At 41.4% G+C, this 23633-nt stretch overlaps 1 long non-coding RNA gene across 1 annotated transcript in view; it reads left to right on the top strand.

The window, feature by feature from the left end:
• The window catches only part of LOC118026688, a 101993-nt gene that overhangs the window by 3158 nt on the left and 75202 nt on the right, over window positions 1-23633 (top strand). Inside the window, exon 2 of the long non-coding RNA XR_004683650.1 lies at window positions 13678-13892. This is a non-coding gene — a long non-coding RNA (uncharacterized LOC118026688). The remainder of the gene's footprint in view (window positions 1-13677; window positions 13893-23633) is intronic.

Below are 23633 nucleotides of genomic sequence, written 5' to 3'. Positions count from 1 at the left end.
AGTCGACTACATTGGCCACTACTGATATGTGAGCAAGATTTTGGTGATGATGAAGGATAGTCTATTGGACATACAAGGCATGAAAGAGATGGAATCTGATCACCCTTTACCCTCCACTCCTTGGACACAGCCCCATATTAAGCCAGCCAACCCCAGCCTTACAGGTTGATGGATAAATCAAACCTCTCTCTGCAGAGGATGGGTTGGCACCACCATTGGTCTACGGATCGTAGACTCTAAGCTACGGTTAGGAGATTCACACCTTACCTTCCTCGAATGTCAAAACCATGTCATAGATCTGGAGTTCTGTTGTTCAAGGGACAGAAAAGTCAGTTCCCCTCAAATGTGTGGGGATCTTCATGGTAAGATCTCTCCGCACTCTGCCACCAGTCCAACCACATGGGACATCCATATAAAACTCATGCTTCCAATATCAGTTAAGTTTCTCTCTTTCTTTTGTCTCCTTAAAAAAACAAATTTCAGATGGGATTACTGAATCAATGCCCATATCCTTGATTTTGGAGTAAAATAAGAACTCAGGTCTTGGCTTTTTGTCGGGACAGACTTGGATAGCCCCCCAGCGATCCGTTTTGCAATACATAAGTAATGTACTATTCAATGTACTAGATGGATAATCCAGAGATAATTTGCTTTTCCTCTCAATTTCTTGGTTTCTTCATCTTTAAAACTGAGATTATAATGCCTATCTCATGGACTATGGATGGTCCCTTTCAGAAGGTCTGGAATCCCCCAAATACCAGAGACTGCAGCTTTTTCAAGTATAAAGTGAGAATTCTATACTCTGATTTTCCCAGGAGACTCAGAAAAAAGACCCTCTGCCTGAGAGTTTCCATGCCGCTTGTTTTGAACCTAGAGCTTTTTCTTGGCTCCAGGGTAAAGCAACCCATACTCCAGAGGACCCCATCTAGAACACAGAGTTTATTCACCCACGGGTGTCAGAACACACTCAGAATTACAATGATCTCAGGCCAAGGTAAACATATTCCCAAGCACCTGGAGTTCCCCTACTGCCAGGGAAAGCAGCTAAAGCAGCTACTCTCTGTAAGTGTGAGAGTCCTGGGAAGTAAAGTTCTCCTGACCTGCAATTGGACTGGGATAGTCCTTACCCTTGACTGGACATGAGCCTGATGTGGGCAGCTTGTTCTGAACATTCTCAGCTTGAGGCTGCACCCCACATTAGTAACCACAGTATTTCTGGGGTGGGACCCTGGCAGCAGTATTTGTAAAGCTCCCTGGGTGATTCCACTGAGACCATAGACTAGGGCTCCCCACATCCCTGCCTGGGAGATGAACTCATCTGGTCATCACAACTACGTCTCCTGAACTCTTGGTCCCCACCATCCTCCAGGCTCCTGACCCAGCCTCTCACTACTCTTCTCCGTCTGGGACATCTGTTCTACAATGAGCAAACACTTCCACGTTTTCAACCTTTCTTCCACTGCCTGGCTCTTCCCGGGGGCCACCACTGCCCTCCAGTGCTCTCCCAGGGACAGCCATAGATCTGGACCCTGAGAGGTTCACGGGAGTCGCACTTACGAATTCTTGGTCTTCTCCCTTCAGGATCTGCTCCTTCATTCCTCTCCAACCACCTCCATGGCCACACCCTGCATCTAGTCTTCGTGCCATACTAACACCTGCCTGAACTCCCCACTGCACATATTCCTCTCTCTGATGTACACTTTCTAGTGTTCCCATCAGATGAACCCTCCTTCCCTTGGGAAAGCTTTCCCTCTTGTCTTGCTTGGCCTCATTCCCCACATATCTTATTTATCTTCTTAATCCTCTAGCTGATCCTCCCCTGGTATCTACCCATTAAAGGGTGTTCTCATTTTCAACCCTCTTTTTGGGCAGCGACATCCAGTCCTTCAAAGACAGCATTAAGTGGCCCTTATAGTGAGACCCATCACAGAGCATTCAGATAGCCTATTTACTTGTGGTTCTCCCTGCCTGAATTAATCGGGTTCTCTAGAGAAACAGAACAAATAGGATATCTATAGATAGAGATATAGAGATACATAGATATAGGTATATATATACCTATCCATCCATAGATCTGTCTATCTGTAGAGAGAGCCAGAGATAGATCTCCCTAGATAGAAAGACAGACAGGTGCATAGGTGTATCCAATATATCTTTGTCTATACAATGATAACTGTAGTTCTATTGGATCTATCTATTTATCATCTATCTAGAGAGACCTATACTATATAGATAACTATAATTCTATTGCATCTATTTATCTATCCATCTAGAGAGATCTGTCTCTGTCTCTGTAGACAGCTATATTTGTATTTCTGTCTCTCTCTCTCTCTCTCTCATTATTTTAAGGAATTGGCTCGTGATTGTAGGGGCTGGCAAGCCCCAAATCTTCAGGGTAGACCAGAAGGCTGGAAATTCAGCAGGGATTCTATGTTGCAGTCTTGAGAAAAAATTGTTTCTTCTTTGGGAAACTTCAGTCATTGCTCCTAAGCCCCTCAAATGATTAGATAAGACCCACCCCGGCCCCCATCCACTCCCCACCCAACCACATTATGCAGGATTTATTATTATTTTTTTATTCTTATGTTAATCCCCATACATTACATCATTAGTTTTAGATGTAGTGTTCCATGATTCATTGTTTGTGCACAACACCCAGTGCTCCATGCAGAATATGCCCTCCTCAATACCCACCACCAGACTAACCCATCCTCCCACCCCCCTCCCCTCTAGAACCCTCAGTTTGTTTTTCAGAGTCCGTCGTCTCTCATGGTTCGTCCACCCCGCCGATTTTCCCGCTTCATTCTTCCCCTCCCACTACCTTCTTCTTCTTCTTTTTTTCTTAACATATATTGCATTATTTGTTTCAGAGGTACAGATCTGAGATTCAACAGTCTTGCACAATTCACAGAGCTTACCAGAGCACATACCCTCCCCAGTGTCTATCACCCAGTCACCCCATCCCTCCCACCCCACCCCCCACTCCAACAACACTCAGTTTGTTTCCTGTGATTAAGAATTCCTCATATCAGTGAGATCATATGATACATGTCTTTCTCTGTTTGACTTATTTCACTCAACATAATACCCTCCAGTTCCATCCACGTCGTTGCAAATGGCAAGATCTCATTCCTTTTGATGGCTGCATAATATTCCATTGTATATATATACCACATCTTCTTTATCCATTCATCTGTCGATGGACATCTTGGCTCTTTCCACAGTTTGGCTATTGCGGACATTGCTGCTATAAACATCGGGGTGCACGTACCCCTTCGGATCCCTACTTTTGTATCTTTGGGGTAAATACCCAGTAGTGCAATTGCTGGATCATATGGTAGCTCTATTTTCAACTTTTTGAGGAACCTCCATACAGTTTTCCAGAGTGGCTGCACCAGCTTGCATTCCCACCAACAGTGTAAGAGGGTTCCCCTTTCTCCACATCCCTGCCAACATCTGTCGTTTCCTGACTTGTTAATTTTAGCCATTCTGACTGGTGTGAGGTGGTATCTCATTGAAGTTTTGACTTAGATTTCCCTGATGCTGAGTGATATTGAGCACTTTTTCATATGTCTGTTGGCCATTTGGATGTCTTCTTTGGAAAAATGTCTGTTCATGTCTTCTGCCCATTTCTTGGTTGGATTCTTTGTTCTTTGGGTGTTGAGTTTGATGAGTTCTTTATAGATTTTGGATACTAGCCCTTTATCTGATATGTCATTTGCAAATATCTTCTCCCATTCTGTCGGTTGTCTTTTGGTTTTGTTGACTGTTTCCTTTGCTTTGCAAAAGCTTTTTATCTTGATGAAGTCCCAATAGTTCATTTTTGCCCTTGCTTCCCTTGCCTTTGGCGATGTTTCTAGGAAGAAGTTGCTTCGGCTGAGGTCAAAGAGGTTGCTGCCTGTGTTCTCCTTTAGGATTTTGATGGACTCCTGTCTCACATTGAGGTCTTTCAACCATTTGGAGTCTATTTTTGTGTGTGGTGTAAGGAAATGGTCCAGTTTCATTCTTCTGCATGTGGCTATCCAATTTTCCCAACACCATTTGTTGAAGAGACTGTCTTTGTTCCATTGGACATTCTTTCCTGCTTTGTCAAAGATGAGTTGACCATAGAGTTGAGGGTCCATTTCTGGGCTCTCTATTCTGTTCCATTGATCTATGTGTCTGTTTTTGTGCCAGTACCACACTGTCTTGATGATGACAGCTTTGTAATAGAGCTTGAAGTCCGGAATTGTGATGCCGCCGGCTTTGCTTTTCTTTTTCAATATTCCTCTGGCTATGCGGGGTCTTTTCTGGTTCCATACAAATTTTAGGATTATTTGTTCCATTTCTTTGAAAAAAGTGGATGGTATTTTGATGGGGATTGCATTGAATGTGTAGATTGCTCTAGGTAGCATTGACATCTTCACAATATTTGTTCTTCCAATCCATGAGCATGGAACGTTTTTCCATTTCTTTGTGTCTTCCTCAATTTCTTTCATGAGTATTTTATAGTTTTCTGAGTACAGATCCTTTGTCTCTTGGGTTAGATTTATTCCTAGGTATCTTATGGTTTTGGGTGCAATTGTAAATGGGATCGACTCCTTAATTTCTCTTTCTTCTGTCTTGTTGTTGGTGTATAGGAATGCCACTGACTTCTGTGCATTGATTTTATATCCTGCCACTTTACTGAATTCCTGTATGAGTTCTAGCAGTTTTGGGGCGGAGTCTTTTGGGTTTTCCACATAAAGTATCATATCATCTGCAAACAGTGAGAGTTTGACTTCTTCTTTGCCGATTTGGATGCCTTTGATTTCTTTTTGTTGTCTGATTGCTGTGGCGAGGACTTCCAATACTATGTTGAATAGCAGCGGTGATAGTGGACATCCCTGCCGTGTTCCTGACCTTAGGGGGAAAGCTCTCAGTTTTCCCCATTGAGAATGATATTCGCTGTAGGTTTTTCATAGATGGCTTTTATGATATTGAGGTATGTACCCTCTATCCCTATACTCTGAAGAGTTTTGATCAAGAAAGGATGCTGTACTTTGTCAAAAGCTTTTTCTGCATCTATTGAGAGGATCATATGATTCTTGTTCTTTCTTTTGTTAATGTATTGTATCACATTGATTGATTTGCGGATGTTGAACCAACCTTGCAGCCCAGGGATAAATCCCACTTCGTCATGGTGAATAATCCTTTTAATGTACTGTTGGATCCTACTGGCTAGTATTTTGGTGAGAATTTTTGCATCCATGTTCATCAGGGATATTGGTCTGTAATTCTCCTTTTTGATGGGGTCTTTGTCTGGTTTTGGGATCAAGGTAATGCTGGCCTCATAAAATGAGTTAGGAAGTTTTCCTTCCATTTCTATTTTTTGGAACAGTTTCAGAAGAATAGGTATTAATTCTTCTTGAAATGTTTGGTAGAATTCCCCTGGGAAGCCATCTGGCCCTGGGCTTTTGTTTTTTGGGAGATTTTTGATGACTGCTTCAATTTCCTTAGTGGTTATAGGTCTGTTCAGGTTTTCTATTTCATCCTGGTTCAGTTTTGGTAGTTGATACATCTCTAGGAATGCATCCATCTCTTCCAGGTTATCTAATTTGCTGGCATAGAGTTGCTCATAATATGTTCTTATAATTGTTTGTATTTCTTTGGTGTTGGTTGTGATCTCTCCTCTTTCATTCATGATTTTGTTGATTTGGGTCATTTCTCTTTTCTTTTTGATAAGTCTGGCCAGGGGTTTATCAATCTTGTTAATTCTTTCAAAGAACCAGCTCCTAGTTTCGTTGATCTGTTCTACTGTTCTTTTAGTTTCTATTTCATTGATTTCTGCTCTGATCTTTATTATTTCTCTTCTCCTGCTGGGTTTAGGCTTTATTTGCTGTTCTTTATCCAGCTCCTTTAGGTGTAGGGTTAGGTTGTGTACTTGACACCTTTCTTGTTTCTTGAGAAAGGCTTGTATTGCTATATACTTTCCTCTTAGGACTGCCTTTGCTGCATCCCAAAGATTTTGAAGTTGTGTTTTCATTTTCATTGGTTTCCATGTATTTTTTTAATTCTTCTTTAATTTCCTGGTTGACCCATTCATTCTTCAGTAGGATGCTCTTTAGCCTCCATGTATTTGAGTTCTTTCTGACTTTCCTCTTGTGATTGAGTTCTAGTTTCAAAGCATTGTGGTCTGAAAATAGGCAGGGAATGATCCCAATCTTTTGGTACCGGTTGAGACCTGATTTATGACCTAGGATGTGATCTATTCTGGAGAATGTTCCATGGGCACTAGAGAAGAATGTGTATTCCGTTGCTTTGGGGTGGAATGTTCTGAATGTCTGTGAAGTCCATTTGGTCCAGTGTGTCATTTAAAGTCTTTATTTCCTTGTTGATCTTTTGCTTAGATGAGCTGTCCATTTCAGTGAGGGGGATGTTAAAGTCCCCCACTATTATTGTATTGTTGTCGATGTGTTTCTTTGCTTTTGCTATTAATTGCCTTATATAATTGGCTGCTCCCATGTTAGGGGCATAGATATTTACAATTGTTAGATCTTCTTGTTGGATAGACCCTTTAAGTAGGATATAGTGTCCTTCCTCATCTCTTATTACAGTCTTTGGTTTAAAATCTAATTTGTCTGCTATAAGGATTGCCACCCCAGCTTTCTTTTGGTGTCCATTAGCATGGTAAATGGTTTTCCACCCCCTCACTTTCAATCTGAGGGTGTCTTTGGGTCTAAAATGAGTCTCTTGCAGACAGCATATCAATGGGTCTTGTTTTTTAATCCAGTCTGTTAGCCTGTGTCTTTTGATTGGGGCATTGAGCCCATTTACATTCAGGGTAACTACTGAAAGATAGGAATTTAGTGCCATTGTATTGCCTGTAAGGTGACTGTTACCGTATATTGTCTGTGTTCCTTTCTGGTCTATGTTGCTTTTCGGGTCTCTCTTTGCTTAGAGGACCCCTTTCAAGATTTCCTGTAGGGCTGGTTTTGTGTTTGCAAATTCCTTTAGTTTTTGTTTGTCCTGGAAGCTTTTTATCTCTCCTTCAATTTTCAATGACAGCCTAGCTGGATATAGTATTCTTGGCTGCATATATTTCTCATTTAGTGCTCTGAATATATCCTGCCAGTCCTTTCTGGCCTGCCAGGTCTCTGTGGATAGGTCTGTTGCCAATCTAATGTTTCTACCATTGTAGGTTACATATCTCTTCTCCTGAGCTGCTTTCAGGATTTTCTCTTTGTCTATGAGACTCGTAAGTTTTACTATTAGATGTCGGGGTGTTGACCTATTTTTATTGATTTTGAGAGGGGTTCTCTGTGCTTCCTGGATTTTCATGCCTGTTTCTTTCCCCAAATTAGGGAAGTTCTCTGCTATAATTTGCTCTATTATACCTTCTGGCCCTCTCTCTCTTTCTTCTTCTTCTGGGATCCCAATTATTCTAATGTTGTTTCGTCTTATGGTATCGCTTATCTCTCGAATTCTGCCCTCGTGATCCAGTAGTTGTTTATCTCTCTTTTTCTCAGCTTCTTTATTTTCCATCATTTCATCTTCTATATTACTGATTCTCTCTTCTGCCTCATTCATTCTAGCAGTTAGCGCCCCCTTTTTTTATTGCACCTCATTAATAGCCTTTTTGATTTCTACTTGGTTGGATTTTAGCTCTTTTACTTCTCCAGAAAGGGTTTCTCTAATAACTTCCATATTTTTTTCAAGCCCAGCTAGTATCTTTAAAGTGATGATTCTGAACTCTACATCTGACATTGTACTAATGTCCGTATTGAGTAGGTCCCTGGCAGTCGGTACTACCTCTTGTTCTTTTTGTTGAGGTGATTTTTTCCGTCTTGTCATTTTGTCCAGAGGAGAATAGATTAATGAGAGAACAAAATGCTAGCAGAGTAACCACGTCCCCAGAAAATATACTCTAAACAAATCAGAAAATACCTGAAGCAGTGGGATAAGAAAGGGAAAGAGAGAAAAAAGAAAAAGAAAAAGAAAAAAAAGAAAAAGATAAAGATAAAAACAAAAACAAACAAAACAAAACAACAACAACAAAAAAACCAGAATGTGATCAAATATGATCTATATGGTATATAGATCAGTGCCACACACTAGATTTGGGGAGTATTTTGGTCTTTTAGAAGAAAGTGCCTCCCAAAATTTTAAAGAAAGAAAAACTTATATATGTACAAAAATAAGAGTTGATATGATGAAGGGATGGAATATGACTGTAAAAATGGAAATTCTAAAAAATTTTATAAAAGGAATTGATAAGAAGTTGTTTGAAAAAAGAAAGAAGAGGATTTAAAAAAAGAAAAAAGAAAAAGAAAAAAAAAGGGAGAGGATGTGATCAGGCAGGGGAATAGAAAACACCATATACTAGAGATTTAGGGTATATTTTAATCTGTTAGAAGAAACTATCTCAAAATTTTAAAGAGAGAACAACTTATATATATAAGCCAAAAATATGGGTAACTACTATTAAGGGATAGAATATGACTCTAAAAATGAAAAATAAAAATTTTTTTTTTTTTAAAAAAGGGATTGATAAGATGTTGGTTGAAAAAGGGAAAAAGAAAAATTGAAAAAGAAATAAAAAGACAAAAAGACAGTTAAAAAAAATTAACTTTAAAAGACTAAAGAATCATGGTAAAAAAGCCGTGACTTCTATGTGCAGTAGTCCCCTAGTGCTGGAGTTCTGCCGTTCTCATTGATCGGTAAACTTGGTCTTGGCCGGCTGTTCTCGCTGATCTTCTGGGGAGGGGCCTGTTGCCGTGGTTTCCAAACGTCTCTGCCGGGGGCGGAATTGCCCCGCCCTTGCCCCCTCCCGGCTAAGTCATCTGCTCGCGTTTGCTCTCCGGGGCTTTTGTTCCCTGCGAGCTTTCCGTCCAGCTTTGGAGGCGGAGAGTGAAGATGGCGGCCTCCCAATCTCCGCCCCGGAGGAGCCGAGAACTCGGGCCCGCTCCTCAGTGAGGCCCCAGAGAAAAGCCGCCAGTCACTCCCGTCTCCCCGGTCTCCGGCCGCACTCCGTGCTCACCCGGCCTGTGACCGCGCGTTTCTATCTCTGGCACCCGACTGGGTGTGGAGTCTTCAAACCCAGCAGATCCCTGCGGTGCCCTCCCGCGCGGCTCCTCCCGGGGGAGGAAGGTGAGTCTCCCCAGATCTGCCGCTTGCTGGGTCCCTGCTGGAGGAGCAGGGGCCCGACTGTGCCGCGGATCACGGTTTATGGCCACCCCAGCTGAAAGCCCGCTCCTCCGCTCTGTCTCTGCAGCCGGCTTCCCCGCTCCGATCCCTGGGAGCTCTGCCAAACTCAGGCACCCCTGGTCTTTCTGTGACCCCGAGGGTCCTGACACCACACTGTCCCGGAGGGTTCTACCCCCCGCTTAGCCCCCAGAGTGACGTCCCTCGGCGGAGCAGACTTCTAAAAGTTCCGATTTTGTGCTCCGCGGCTCTATCACTTGCCAGAAGCGGCCGACGGAGGCCCCTCCCCCGCCGTCTATCCTCCTGAATATCGCCTCGGACTCACTTCTCCGCACGTCCTACCTTCCAGAAAGTGGTCGCTTTTCTGATGAGAGAGTTGTTGCTCTTCTTTTCTTCGATCTGTTGAGTTTGTAGGTGTTCAGAATGGTTTGATCCCTATCCAGCTGAATTCCTGAGAGGAGACGAAATCCAGGTCTCCTACTCCTCCGCCATCTTGCTCCGCCCCCCCACATTATGCAGGATAATCTGCTTTACTGAGAGTCTACTGATTTAAATGTAATCACATCTAAAATACACCTTCACAGCAACATCTAGCCTAGTGTTCAGCCGAATACTGGCACCATAGCCTAGACAAAATAAATGTACATCACACTACCTATCTCAGATATGGAGCAGAGCATGGTACCTGGCCCTGTGTATGTAATAATTTTGTGTATAACTCCTATATAATAGTAATACTAACAGTGATCAGTACAGTTGTTGAGTTTACACTAGGTACATAAACCATACACATAGTCTATGTACATACACTATATATTTGCTTCTTAGCTTTTGCTCACAATATTGCATTTAAACTTCACCCCTGTCTTTGAGGCAGGTGGTTCTGCTTTATCTGAGGTGGCTGAGCTCAAAAAGCTTGATTTGTAAACCAAAGGGATATAATCAATGAGAGGCAAGGCTGGGATTTGAATCTAGGTCTCTCAGCTTCTAACCTTACCCCCAAAATTCTAGCACCTTCCTCTCTTCTCCTTATTTATATTGTTATTAGGTTATAATTGTGTGCTCAGATGTAAGAATTTATCTTTTCTGTGTCTCTTGAACTGTTTCTGTAAATGAGTATTTATGAACAATCTTTCTCCTCCCAAGCATGTTAAAAAAATTCCAAGGGTCGCATTAAGCCTGTTATAACCCAGAGCCTCTCTCTTGACCCCCAGCTGCCTCTTGTTTTAAAACCATACTTGGAAGAAAATAAATTGTTAGCTCTCATGGCAGAGCCTTTATGCCAGGCTTTAGGGGATCATTACCATAATATTATGTGTCAGGAAGCAATTTTCCAAATGACACTTCAGTGACCCCAAAGAGCCTTAAATCAAAGCAGAGAGCCTTGGATTGTGACTATTTAGTGCAAAAACAGTCATCGACTTCTGTTTTTTTAGAATAATCAAGCAGATATCACACAGAGGACAAAGTTATTCAGCTTTCCATTCTTTAGACTATTGTCTGGGTCCCAGTGGATATCATCATTTTGTTGGTGAAGGCACTAGATTTGGATGGTATTAGGAGCAGGGAAAAAGAAAAAAACCCAAACTTAGAAATGTGTCATCCCCTCACATGGTGGTTGGGGATTCTTGACTGGAATGTTCATAAAAGTAGATTGTAAATGTCCTTAGAGAAGGAACCGTATCTTATTCAATGTTTTACTCCTGCCTGCTTCATCAGTGCCTCGCTCCAAACACAAAGGAGCCCAAGACTCTTATCAAATAATCTTATCAAACCTCTCCAAAGTAGAGAATCAGGTCTTTCAATAACGACTCGGTTTTCCTCTTTATTCAGTAGCTTAGTTCTCCCAAAGGCACAGAGAATGGACCTTTCTCCTGCAGTTTCCAATACATTTTCTGGAAAATAAGATGCATGCTAATGCCATTTCAATTGAAAGAGCTTTTGACTAGGAGTATTATGGCCATTTGAGAATAATCACTTGCTATTTGTATTATGCAAAAGACTTTGTCTAAAGCACTCTGTTTGTAAATAAAGCCCAGAAACTGCCTATAATATAGATCTAGGTCCACTATTCAGTTCTTGATAAAGTACCAGAATAAGCACGCTAATGTGAGCCACTTATTTCTGTGTGGTTAGAACAGTTGTGGTTTTAGGAAAAGGACACAGATGAAGAACCTGGCAAAGAGTTCCCAAACATTCAGTTCCTCCTTCACGTAGAGTCAAATTTTCAGGAGACTGAAGTGATGGCTGTCAGACCTGCTTCTTTCCTTAGAACAGCCCACAGAATATAGAACAGGAAGGGGTTGAAACCAACAACCCAAAAGACTACGGAGGAACATTAGTTCACATAATACAAAGGACTTATGGTTATCGTCCCTGTCCCTGTGTGGTGGGAAGCCCTGGCTAGAAATGCATGGGTAAACACTCAGCACTTCAAGAAAATGCCAAATAGAAACTAACTCAGTTAAAAGCAAGAGTTCTGGGTACAGATCAGCTGGGGAACGAGAAGAAAGTACCAAGAAAAAATCCCAGCCAGCTCTGAGGGGACATGGCTCCCTCTATCCCTTGCTCAAGCATTGCTCAGTGGGCATGTGAGAACACAAGGTATATCTTTTGTAACCCACCGTGTGGCAGAAAGTCACAGTTCTCATCATAGACCGTAGGCTGCATCATCACCAAAAAAGTCCTTTTACCTTCTTCCAAAAGTTCCAAATCAAACAGCTTCTCCAAGGATTGCTGTGTTTTGAGAATCTGATTATCAGTGGTAATTCAACTTGTTAAAAGAAAACAGAGGATGGACGGAGGGAGTCCACAGATGAAGCAAGGAGATGTCCTAACAAATCAATTCCATCAGTGTTGAGGAAAGTAGGCCAGGGTAAGAACTAATGATGGTGTTGGGAGGAACCACTTGGCAATTTAATCCTGAGAGCCCCGTGTGGGTTTGGGCGTCAAAACGCAAAACAAATAAAAACAAACAACCAGAAACCAAATCCAGACTTAGTCAGGAGAGAGTTTTATTCCGAAAGATTTTTGCAAGGGGGAAAGCCATGAGGGGCATGAGGTCTGTGGTCTATGGTCCGCCTCCTAGCTGCTCAGGTTGCATGCACTCAGCATATAAAGAAGGAAGCTGAGGATGTACTGAAGGAATGTGTTGTGGATTCCCATTTCATGGGATGTCACTGGTGCCATGGCTCTGTGGCTACAACTTTCCTTGGCCATGTTGCTAAGGGAATCCTGAGGCACTCTGGAGGCCCTCCAGGGCCTCTTGGTTGTCCCTTTGGAACAAGCTCACTGCATGCCCCTGAGAAAGGACTTCATTTCTTTTCTTGGTAACACCTTCATTAAGATGGAATTCACATGCCATTCAATTTACACAGCTACATTCTACAACTCAGTGTTTTTTAGTAGATTCACAGAGTGGTGCATCCATTACCACAATTTTAGAATATTTTCATTCCCCCCAGAAGAAAGCCCCTACCCATCAGCAGTCAATTTCCATTCCACTCTCTGCCAGCCCCTGGCAACCACCAGTCAGTCTGCTTTCTGTCTTTCTAGATTTTGCTCCTCTGGACATTTCATGTAAATGGAATCTACAATATGTGACCTTTTGTGTCTGGCTTCTTTGTGCATAATGTCTTTGAGGTTCATCCACATGGTAGCACCTGTCAGAATTTCATTGTTTTTTTATGGCCAAATAATATTCCATTATATGGATGGAACACATTTTGCTTATCCATTCATTGGTTGGTGGACGTTTATGGTTTTTCCACATACTGGCTATTATGAAAAATGCTGCTGTGAACATTCGTATATGAGTTTTTGTGGGGACATGTGTTTTTATTCCTCTTGGACAAATGCCTTCATTTCTACAAGATCTCACGACCTACAGAGGCTGCCCACTCTTACAGGGTAGGTCCCAGTAGGTACCTACTTACATGTACCTACAGAATCCAGGATTCTGGTGCTGCAAACCCTGGGCAGGACCAAATAAGCAGCACCTACCCCCAAACCTTACACTCTTGACATGGTTCATTCTATCTGTTTGTCCCATAGCTTAGATTTGCACTGAATGTCTTAGCCCTTGGGGATCAATCGTGTTCTCAAGAGATAAAAAGCCAGTTTCCTCCTGGAGGAAAATGTTGGCTGGCAGAGTGTTGGCCTGAACACAGCGATGGGTATATCCCCTATGACAAAATGTTTGTAATGAGGAAGCAGTCCATTTGATCCAATGATACTTTAATTAAGTCCAGGCATTCAGGCAGTGATGGATAGAGAGAAGATACAGGATTTGAGTCAGAAGAACTTGGCTCAGTCCTGCTCGGGCTCTTCCTTAGCTGTGGGAGAGACCGTTTGCCCAGCCCTTCTTCCATATACCCAGCTATGTCCATTTCCAGTCTTCCTCATAGTTAGGTGTGCCCAGCTGACCAGGTGCTCCCAGAAGTGAGCAGAAGTGAATGTGCTAGGCATAACCTTGGAAGTCTCTCATAAGATGTACCCCCCTGCACTTCCCTCCAGCCGACTGCAGTGCTGATGCCCAGAGGGTCAATGCACGATGTGAATTGAAGATGGTAGAAGCATGACAGCTTGGATCCCTGAATGACCGTGTGGAGCAGAGGTTTCCGCTGCCCTCAACACAAGCTCTACACTGTGCATGGAAGTGACCACGTCTGAGCCACCACGTTGGGTCTGTTTGTAGCTGCAGCTTACTCTACCTTGACGCGCTACCTCTGGTAAGTGATATTTCTCCCCGGAACCTTGTCTGACAGAGATTATAGCAGTGCTGATAGCTTCTGTTCTTCTGAGAATAAGTTCAACAACACGTGTAAAAAGCTCCATAGCTATAAATTGTAGCACAAACATCTATTGTTAGAATTACCACTGACATGAGAAATCATGGTTTATCAGTCATAGCTGAAGCTCTAGATTTATTCACACAGAGGGGAGCTAGAGATGTAGTTTTTAGAAAATGTGGAAGGAGACCAGTGATCACCATATAAAGCTAATTTTGAAAACTCCGAATATTGGCTTGGTACAAAACTGAGAAACATTAAATGTAAAACCAGAACAATCCTTTGCAACAGACATGGGACATTTGAAAGCAATTTTCCCACTAGTTGAATTTCATGGCATAAATGTTCTCATTTTTGAGGGACTGTAATTATTTAGACATTTGCTCAGGGACACGTTTAGCAAAATAAGAACTTTCCAAAGTGACTGTGTTATGTTGAAGAACAGCTCGTGTGGCAGAAATAATAGACTCTAAGCTAAACACAGGACCGTCTGGAATTGTCTTCTATTTTATAGCAAAGATTTGATTGAAAACCAGGCAGAAGTATGGAGCATTAATACCAGCAGTTATGCATGCCTGGAATCTATTGTGTGTGAATGCTCTGGTCGAGTCATATGTAGGGGTCTAGCATTGCCATCAACCACAGTATATGGAATTACTGAGAACATGTGTGTTATTTTATTTGACTTTTTTTTTTTTTTAAATCTCTCAGTGGCACACCCTACCAGATTAAAACAGTGGTCCAACAAAATATAGACTGACATCTCTACCAGTGGTTCAAACTACACCTCATAGCATGGGGAATGGATTTTGTGAGCCCGACAGTGGGACTGTTATGGGTTCTCAATACATGCAAAATTATAATAATTGTTTCTACTTGCTCTCTGTTTCAGAATCATTAATTAATTTTCCTTATTGTATTCTAATTAGAGTACATTTAAAAATGTTTTATTAATTGCCAGGACACTCCTGGCTCCTTGGCAGTAGCTCTCCACTCTGTAGAAGCTGTTGCTTGTTTTTGTATTATTTATGAAGGGTATGTTTATTCTTTCTTAGCATAAAGAATACTTCTTCCAAGCGCTGGATTGCTCCCAGGAATAACGATGACGTGTTGATACAGAGAAGTGGAGTGATGTTTAGGCTCCTGGATCTGTGCTTGGGTCTTCCACTTACTAACTGAGCCGGCTTGGAAACTTGGCTTAAATTCTCTGTGTGTCACTTCTCTTGTTTATAAAATGAGAATGGAAACCCCAGTGTCTCCTTCATAGGGGTGCTGTGAGGATTTAGGAGATAATCAGAACCGTCTTTGGTCCCTTGTCAATGTTCAATACTTGTGAGTTATTTTTATAGTTGACCTTTTGTTCTTAGCTGGTTTACTTATTCATGAAATGATTATGTAGCACTTCCCAGGTACTAGAGACACTGCTGGTTTCTCGCAAATAGAGAGATAATTACAAGGAAGCTCTGGTGAGCTTCACACGGAAGGGGAGGCACCCTGACCTCCTTTCGATGCTGGTATGGTTATGGCTGAAGTAAATTCAAGAAATTCTTGTGTCAAAGTAAGGAGTTCTCAGTTAAGGTTGAGGAAGATAAGGCTTCACAAAGGAGTTGCTTTCTTTCTTTTTTTTTTTTGGGGGGACATTTTCTTTTCTAATTGTACCATTTCCCTCCCATGTAAGTTTAATACCGTACTTACATTGTTTATCTATTTATGTACCGCGTGCATATTTGTGCTTTATACATAAAAACACTAAGGTTTCTTTCACCCCTAGGGTTCAGTCTTGGTCCCTTAGGGGTTCTACTGTCTGCATTGATAGTACATACTGTAGTGAGAAATAGCACCATTGAACGGGCAGAGAAGAAATTTGGATAAGACAAATAAGAGAGTACCCCAATGGCCATCCTGGCTGAAGCATCTTATATAGAGTGACACAATCCACACGTGTCCATGTTGACATCTACATATACTTGTGTTTACATACGCATGTCTCTTGTGTGTGCTGATGCTGCTTAGGTGCGTACTTAGGGTATTTTACTGTAAAACATGCCTAGTTCTAATTAGCAAGTAGAGTTTACATTATTCTTAACATACCCTTTTTAGTGATTCTTCACATAATTCATGGGAGGAAAAAGTACGTACAATCCTCCAAATATTATATCAGTGACCTACTGAGTGGACAAATCTTGTAGTTCATAGTGAACAAAACTGGATAGGCAACATGTAAAAAAAAAAAAGCCTCATTAAAATCTGTTTTCCCATCCTAATTATTGAAGCAACCATTTTTGTAGGATATATGGATATAGTAGAAAAGTATAAATGAGAAACAAAAAAAAACCAACCATAATCCTAGCACTGTGGAAACATCATTGTAAATGTCTGAGTGTCTGCATACACACACATGTTCTGGTTGTGGTAAGAAACATATGCAGAGCTAAGTGTCAAAAAAGAGGATGAAGGTCCTCAAGACAGTAAGAGATACCCAACGGTGTAGTCTAGAATTTAATCTTGTTCAAAAAGAGATCTGGCCTTTGCCACTTAGCTTCTGGAAGTGACCTCTAAGCCCTTGGAATGTCCTGAGACAGGGGTATCTTTGTTTGCCCCGGGGGCTTTGGGTCACTGGGTTGTGTAACACTGTGATTTAGGGTGGGGGTCCTGGGCATGCCAGAAAACCAAACAAAGTGACAGAAGGTAGGGGCTTTGGGTCATGAGGTATCAGCTTGTCTTCCTGACTGGCTGGAGACTGAGGTCAGCCACGTGGTCAGTCTGTCATTCTTACATGATGGAGTCTCCATAAAAACTCTAGACACCAAATCTCAGGTGAGTGTTCCTACATGGCAATACTCCCTGTGTATTGTCACACATCAGTGCTGGGAATGTAATACTGTCCATGTCTCCAAAGAGGGAGAGGATACCTGGAAGCTCTGCATTTGCAGTTTTCCCACATGCATCTCTATGTCTTTTCCCTTTGCTGATTTCCATGTGTACCCTTTCAGTATAGTAAATCATAATTGGGAGAAAACAGCTTTCTGTGAGATCTGTGAGTCCTTCTATAGAATTATAGCGTGGTCTGGGGAAACCCCCCAGATCCTGCAATTAGCATCGGAAGTGATAACAATCTGGGGCGCCTGGGTGGCTCAGTCGGTTAAGCATCTGCCTTCAGCTCAGGTCATGATCTAAGGGTCTTGGGATCAAGCCCCACAATGGGCTCTCTGCTCAGGAGGGTGTTTGCTTCTCCCTCTGCCCTTCTCCTGTTCATGCTTGTACTCACACACTCTCTCTCTGAAATAAATAAATAAAATCTTTAAAAAAAAAAGAAGTGATAGCAGTCTTGAGGACTACTCCCTCTACCTTGGTAGCTGGCTGACTTTTGCATGGGTGTGTAGTCAAATGCAAGGGGAGGCCACAGGAGGGGGTCAAAGTCAGGAGGTGGGATGTGGTGAGAAGGACATAATGCATGGCTCCAGCCAAGAAGCCAGAGACCATTCCTGAGGGTTTCCTCATGTAAGCATTGTTAATCAGGGCTGGAAGTTGTGTACGCTCCATGGCATGGTGAATGGATGGACTAACCCTGTTTAACAAGCTGGATGCAGGGGCGTGAAGACCATCATCTAGTGCTAGTGAATGCTAGAAAACAGCACACTCAGTACAAGGGAGAAGATGTGGTTGTGGGCGTCATATTCAGTGGGAGCTTCCTGGAGGAGGTAGGCTTCAGCTTGGAGTTGAGTGATATTTAGGATGGCCACTTGGAGAATAGGGGCTGCAGGAGTGAATGTTCAAGGCACTGATGTTTAGGGAATGCTTACAGTGCAGGGCATAGACCTTTCTTTTTTTGGGGTGGGTGGGAGTGGACCCATGTAGTAGAGTGACAAAGTCAAATTTGAAAAGTTTGTGGGTGATCTTGAGTCTTTGGGTAAAGAATCTAGGTTCTCTCATACATGTTTTATTACTTACTGTCTTTAACTATGGCCTTGGGAAAATTAGTTTCTTCATTTGAAAAAATGGTCTGTTAATATTTAATTTAGAGAGCTCTTGTGAAATGTAAGTAAGAAATATATATAAAATATTTATTACTTTCCCTCACACCTTGGAGATGCTCAAAATATGGGTTTCCTTTTATCCCAACCAAGAATAGCCTGAAGGTTTAAGCAGGAGAGTTCTATGAGAAATATGGTATTTAAGAATTTTTTTCTGGGAGAAAATAACAAAGATAAAGTTGAATTAGAAATAAATTGAAAACAAAAAAGGAACTCAATAAAAAAAGAAAGAAATACCACTTTAGGTATTTTGAAAATTGATACTTTTTTAAAAAATCCCATGGTCACACAACACAAGAAATGATTAACAGTGGAGAAACGCAACAGATGCGGCCTTTACCAAGTGACCCTGGTTAACATCATTAGTGATGAGTCATATGGAAATCATGGACTCCCAATAGGACATGATGAGAAGGGCACCTCACCTCTGAGGACTTCTTCCCCAGAACCCATATCTGCAGTTTCATCATTAGAAAGCATCAGACAAATCCAGGTTGAGGGATATTCTAAAAAATATCTAACTGTCAAGGTTACAAAAAGCAAGGAAATTCTGAGAAATTGTCATGGTGCAGAGGAGACTAAGAGGTATAGTAACTAAATGCAATGTAGTATCCTGAATGGGATCCTGGAACAGAAAAATCTCATTATTGGATAAACTGGGGAAATCCTCGTAAAATTTATAAATACAGTTAATAGTAATGTCCCAAAGTTGGTTGCATAGTTTGGACAAGCAAGCCATGGTCGTGTAAGATGTTAACATTGGGGGAAACTGGGTAAAGTTCATATGGGAAATCTCCATGCTATCTTTACAATTTTTCTATAAATCTAAAATCATTCCAATATAAAGAACTTTACTAAGAATGCCAAACAAAACAAAAAGTGTTAAGAAAAATTACTCCTGATTTACTATAGGCTATACAAAGAAATTTACTTCTAGGTAGACCACTCTAATCAAGAGCTCCAGTACCTGAGGGCAGAAGAAGATGGACATGCCAGCTCAAGAAGAGAGAAAGAGAAATTCCCCTTCCTCTGCCTTTTTGTTCCATTCAAGCCCCTAATGGATTAGATGAGGCCCACCCACATTGGTGAAGGTGGATCTTCTTTACCCATGCTACCGATTCAAATGTTAATCTCTTGCAGAAACACCCTCACAGACACACCAAGGAGTAACATTCTCTCAGCTATCTGGGCATCCCTTCGACTGGTCAAGTTGACACATAGAATTAACCATCACATCAACGTCTAAACGAAACAGTACATGGTTTCTAAATAGCCACTTAAAGGGAGCAGCATCCTTTGGTTTTGTGGAACATGGAGTTTGATAGGGCATATGGGTTTAATGCCATATGGCCTTGCTTCATTGAGGGGGATGAAGATGATCATCAAAGGAGGAAAGAGACAAAGAGGGAGAATAGGAGATGGAAATCTATAAAGGGGAACATCTCTACAAGGGAACAAAGATCTGGAGGATTAAAAGCTGTGAAATGTGTGAAGTCTGTCCCCCTTTATCTCACTTATGATATCTTTAATAAAGTCTACAAAACAAATCCACAAAACATACTTTGGGTGGCTGGATTTCCCATAGAGATTGGTGAGGGAGACAAATGGTGCATGCCATGCGTATTGCATGTTGGATGACTCAGATAAGGGGGTATGTTCTGGGTTGTTGATGTAGTAAAATTGTCTAGAATGAGTGCTCCTTGGTTTATACCTTCCTAGTATTTCATGGCATCATGGGTTGACTTAATGTGTCACAGTCTTTGACTTCTGTGCAGTGAAGAGGGTTGACCTAGGAAACACTGATTTTACCGGCGTCCATCACTACCACAAAGTTGGTTAGTGTGCCTGTGTTCTTAAATTGTGTTTTTGTCCTGCCTCCTAGCAGGGGCATGATGCCACCTAGTTGGTTCAATTTCCATGAAAGTAGACAGTACCCTCAGGTCCCAGGCCAACTAGATTCTAACACCCTGGAACATCTCTTTCTTTACTGTTTGATCCATTTCAGGGACATTTCCTTCTGTTGTAATTACCCAATCTACATTCTGGGATAAAACATGAGTATACCCAGAAACACTGCACAAGTTGACCATATAAGGTGCAAACTATGGAAAATTCTCATAGGCAAGAAAATATTATTCTTTCCTCTAGCACTGTTGAAAACCTTCAAATTTAGGCATTGTTCAGGCAGCATGGGTTCACCTGAGAGCTTGTAGGAAATGTAGAATCTCAGGTCCCTTCCCTGCCAAGATCTATGGAATCAGAATCTATAATTTTAACAAGACCCCTAGTGGATTTGTGTGCACATTAATGTTTGAGAAGCTCTGCTCTACCATATGAAATGTGAAAGCTCAGCTGCCCCCACCAATGAAGGGAGAAGGAAGCAAAGGAGACCAGAGTTTGTACTTGAGAATCTGACTCTGGGTTTGAAAAAGCAGATTTCTAACTCCTGGCTTCTTTTTTTTCTGAGAGCCTCAGAGGAGTTTCACCCTAAGACCAAGATGTCAGTTTAACATAAGGACTCTTATTCAAACACTGAGTGAGAAAGGCGATCCTTTCCTCCCCTTTTCTAGAACCAGCAAATAGCTGCCAGAACCGAAGGATCTTTTTTTTTTTTTTTTTTAGGGGAGTTCTCTCCTGAATATAAAAATAGTCTGTTTGTGTGCTAGGAGAAAGGGCTTTGCTCTTTCTGGGACCTCTTCATTTGTTTTATCTGCAGTCTGCAGTCATGGAGGTATGAAGGGCTACGAATCATGTTTGATATTCAATTTTCCTCCTGTTCCTTTTCCTTTTAAAAGGCTGGATGTGAAAGCTAGTATCATCGGAAAGCCCAGAGGAGAATGTTGTGGGAAGAGGCTCGATCTGTGTAAAGGACAAATAGAATTGTCCACGTCTCAGCATTTCTCTGTAACTTTCAGTCATGGTCAAATTAAGAATGATATATGGCCCGCAATATTCACATTGAATTTAAATGACCTAATATTTTTTAAAGCCCATTTTATGTGGTTACTGCTTGAATTGATAGCCTCAGTGATAAGATGTAACAGGGGCGCCTGGGTGGCTCAGTCGGTTAAGTGTCTTCCTTCGGCTCAGGTCATGATCCCAGGGTTCTAGGATCGAGGCTCGAGTCCGGCTCCCTGCTTAGCCGGGGGCCTGCTTCTTCCTCTCCTCCCTGCTTCTGCTCTCTCTTGCTATCTCTGTCAGTATCTCTGACTCTGTCTCTCAAATAAATAAATAAATAATCTTAAAAAAAAAGATATGATAACAATCCATGTACATGTCAGTCCCCATCTGTAGCCACAAACTCTTAAATGTGCCATCTGTGTTTGCTGACTTTAGACCAAGACCGTATAAGCAACTCTTAATATATCTCCTCTTTGTCAAATATCAGATTAGTACATACTCATTCTAAACCTAGAAAGTGTCTGTACGCATAAAGAATGCAATGACAATCTACAGTGCTCCTACCACTGGAATGACTGATGTTTACATTTTATAGCACAACCTTCCATGCCTTCATTATAGCGAGACCTGGAAAATGTTCCTCCACAACATGGGATCCTTAGATAAAACATCTTTGTGAATTAAAAAAATTTATATATTGTTCCTATCTTTCTGTACAAAGTCGTAATATCCTTTGATATCATTGTTACTAACCAGACATGACTTATATTTGTGAATATTACACATTTTGTCCCATCTATCTGACATTATTGGGCACTTAACTTGTCAATGAATCATCATAGATTTTAATTTTTTTAATTGTCATCTTTGTTAATACGGTTTTCTCTGGTTTTCTTGTGTTTTTTTGTTTTGTTTTTTTGACCATTCAGATTTCCTCCCTCCATCTTTTTTCCCCACTTTTTAATTAATGTTTTGTAGTTGTTATAGCTTGAAAACAGGTAAAATACAGATACATTCCACTTTAAAGCCCAAAAGAAAAATACTAAAATATTTGTTTATAAAGACCCCCCCCAAAATGGAAAAAATATAAAAGTGTAGATGTAAATTGGAAAACCCTGTCTCCTCATTACCAGCTTTCTTGCAAGTTATTTCTCCAAATTTCCACTATTCTGGGGTAATGACCCCTTGGGTCTATGTTCTACCAGACTTTTTAGTAAGTACATGCAATGTAGTATCAGCACATACAGTGTATTTTTCAAATAATATGGAATCACCCCAAATATTCTGCTCTGTGTACATCTTTGATATCCTTGTTTTCAGTGCGTTCAGATGGGGTTACCCTGTGATAATCACACTTACATGCCCTTGGACATTGAAGCCCTTGGAAACATCTGCACACCCATGTGCATCTCAGTCTTGGACACATCCAAATAGCTCTTGGGAAGTCCCAGAAGTACCCCCACAATCCATCACTTTGTGTGCACAGAGGAGATGACCAGCTGCATACAGACAGAGATGTATGTGCCAGGGCCATATTTCTCCTGTGAAGAACAGAAGCCCCCTTTCTGACCTAGACCCAGAAGGTAAGCACTGCCATCTGCTTTTTCCCTTTCAACAGAGCGTGTCTCATGTTTGAGTGGGCACTGTGTGCAAAATCTCTTCTTAATTCTAGAGGCAGTGACAATTCTGTGGATGAGAGCTACTTTCCCAAGACTCTTCAGGTCGCCTAATTCCACGTACCTAGGAAGGCAAGGAGGTAGCACCTAATTCCACATACCTAGGAAGGCAAGGAGGTAGCACCTAATTCCACATGCCTAGGAAGGCAAGAAGGTAGCATGGGGCAATAGTCCATGGTGGTAAAAAAACAATGGAGATGGGTTTCAGAAGACTCAAAGAAGGATCACTGTGAAAGGATCACACCTGTTGGAGGATCAAAATCCAGAATTCTCTGTGGCCACTCTTTGCCCAAGATGTGGGAGGTTCTATGTCTCTGTTAAATCAATATAATCAACGGAGCGAAGTAAAACTTTCTGGATAATACCGGTAGCTTTGAACTTTTTTCTTTCTTCTTCTTCTTCTTTTTCTCACCTGTGTTCCTTTTGAGTTGTGCAACCATGGCCTTAGATCATAAAACCTTGCATGGCTGAGAATGGATGTGTTTAACTGTTTTATTGAGGGAGAATAAAATATTCATGTTTGCCTCAAGTGTCAGTGTGTTTGATGCTTTGTGAAGTGTTGAAAATGTGGTACCATTTAAGAGAACTTAAGACTCCTGTGGAAAGGCACTTTATCTTTATTGGTGAAATGCCAACATCCTACATTTGAGTCTTAGATCTTGTGAGTGGAGATCACAAGTACCCACTGAATATTTCTGGCACTAATAAAAACATGGTTTTCCAGAATGCCAAGGTTTTATTCCCCATCTGTCTCTCTGAATGCGTAGTATTTAGGGTGAATGTTGACTGCTTTCTCAGCTCCTTACACTAGAAAAAGTCTTTGCCTAAAATTTTCATTCAGTTCCAAGTCTGTGAACCACAACAACGAAACCCAAATAACAAAAATCTGGGATAATAAATGAAACGGTTTTGCCTAAGGCTGAAATACATCTTTGAGTCACAGCTCCCTGGGTAGAAGGACTTTCTGAGACTTTCTGAGATGAAAGAAACCTTTAAAATATTTTAGATATTAAAGTAATTGCTGAAATGATAATTGACAAAAGAAGAAATGTTCTATTATTCTATTAAAT

This window comes from Mirounga leonina, unplaced genomic scaffold (assembly GCF_011800145.1).
Source record: "Mirounga leonina isolate KUSES-001 unplaced genomic scaffold, KU_Mleo_1.0 Mir_268, whole genome shotgun sequence".
NCBI lineage: Eukaryota > Metazoa > Chordata > Mammalia > Carnivora > Phocidae > Mirounga > Mirounga leonina.
The sequence above is the reverse complement of the archived record's forward strand: the minus strand, read 5'-3'. Positions and strand labels throughout refer to the sequence as shown.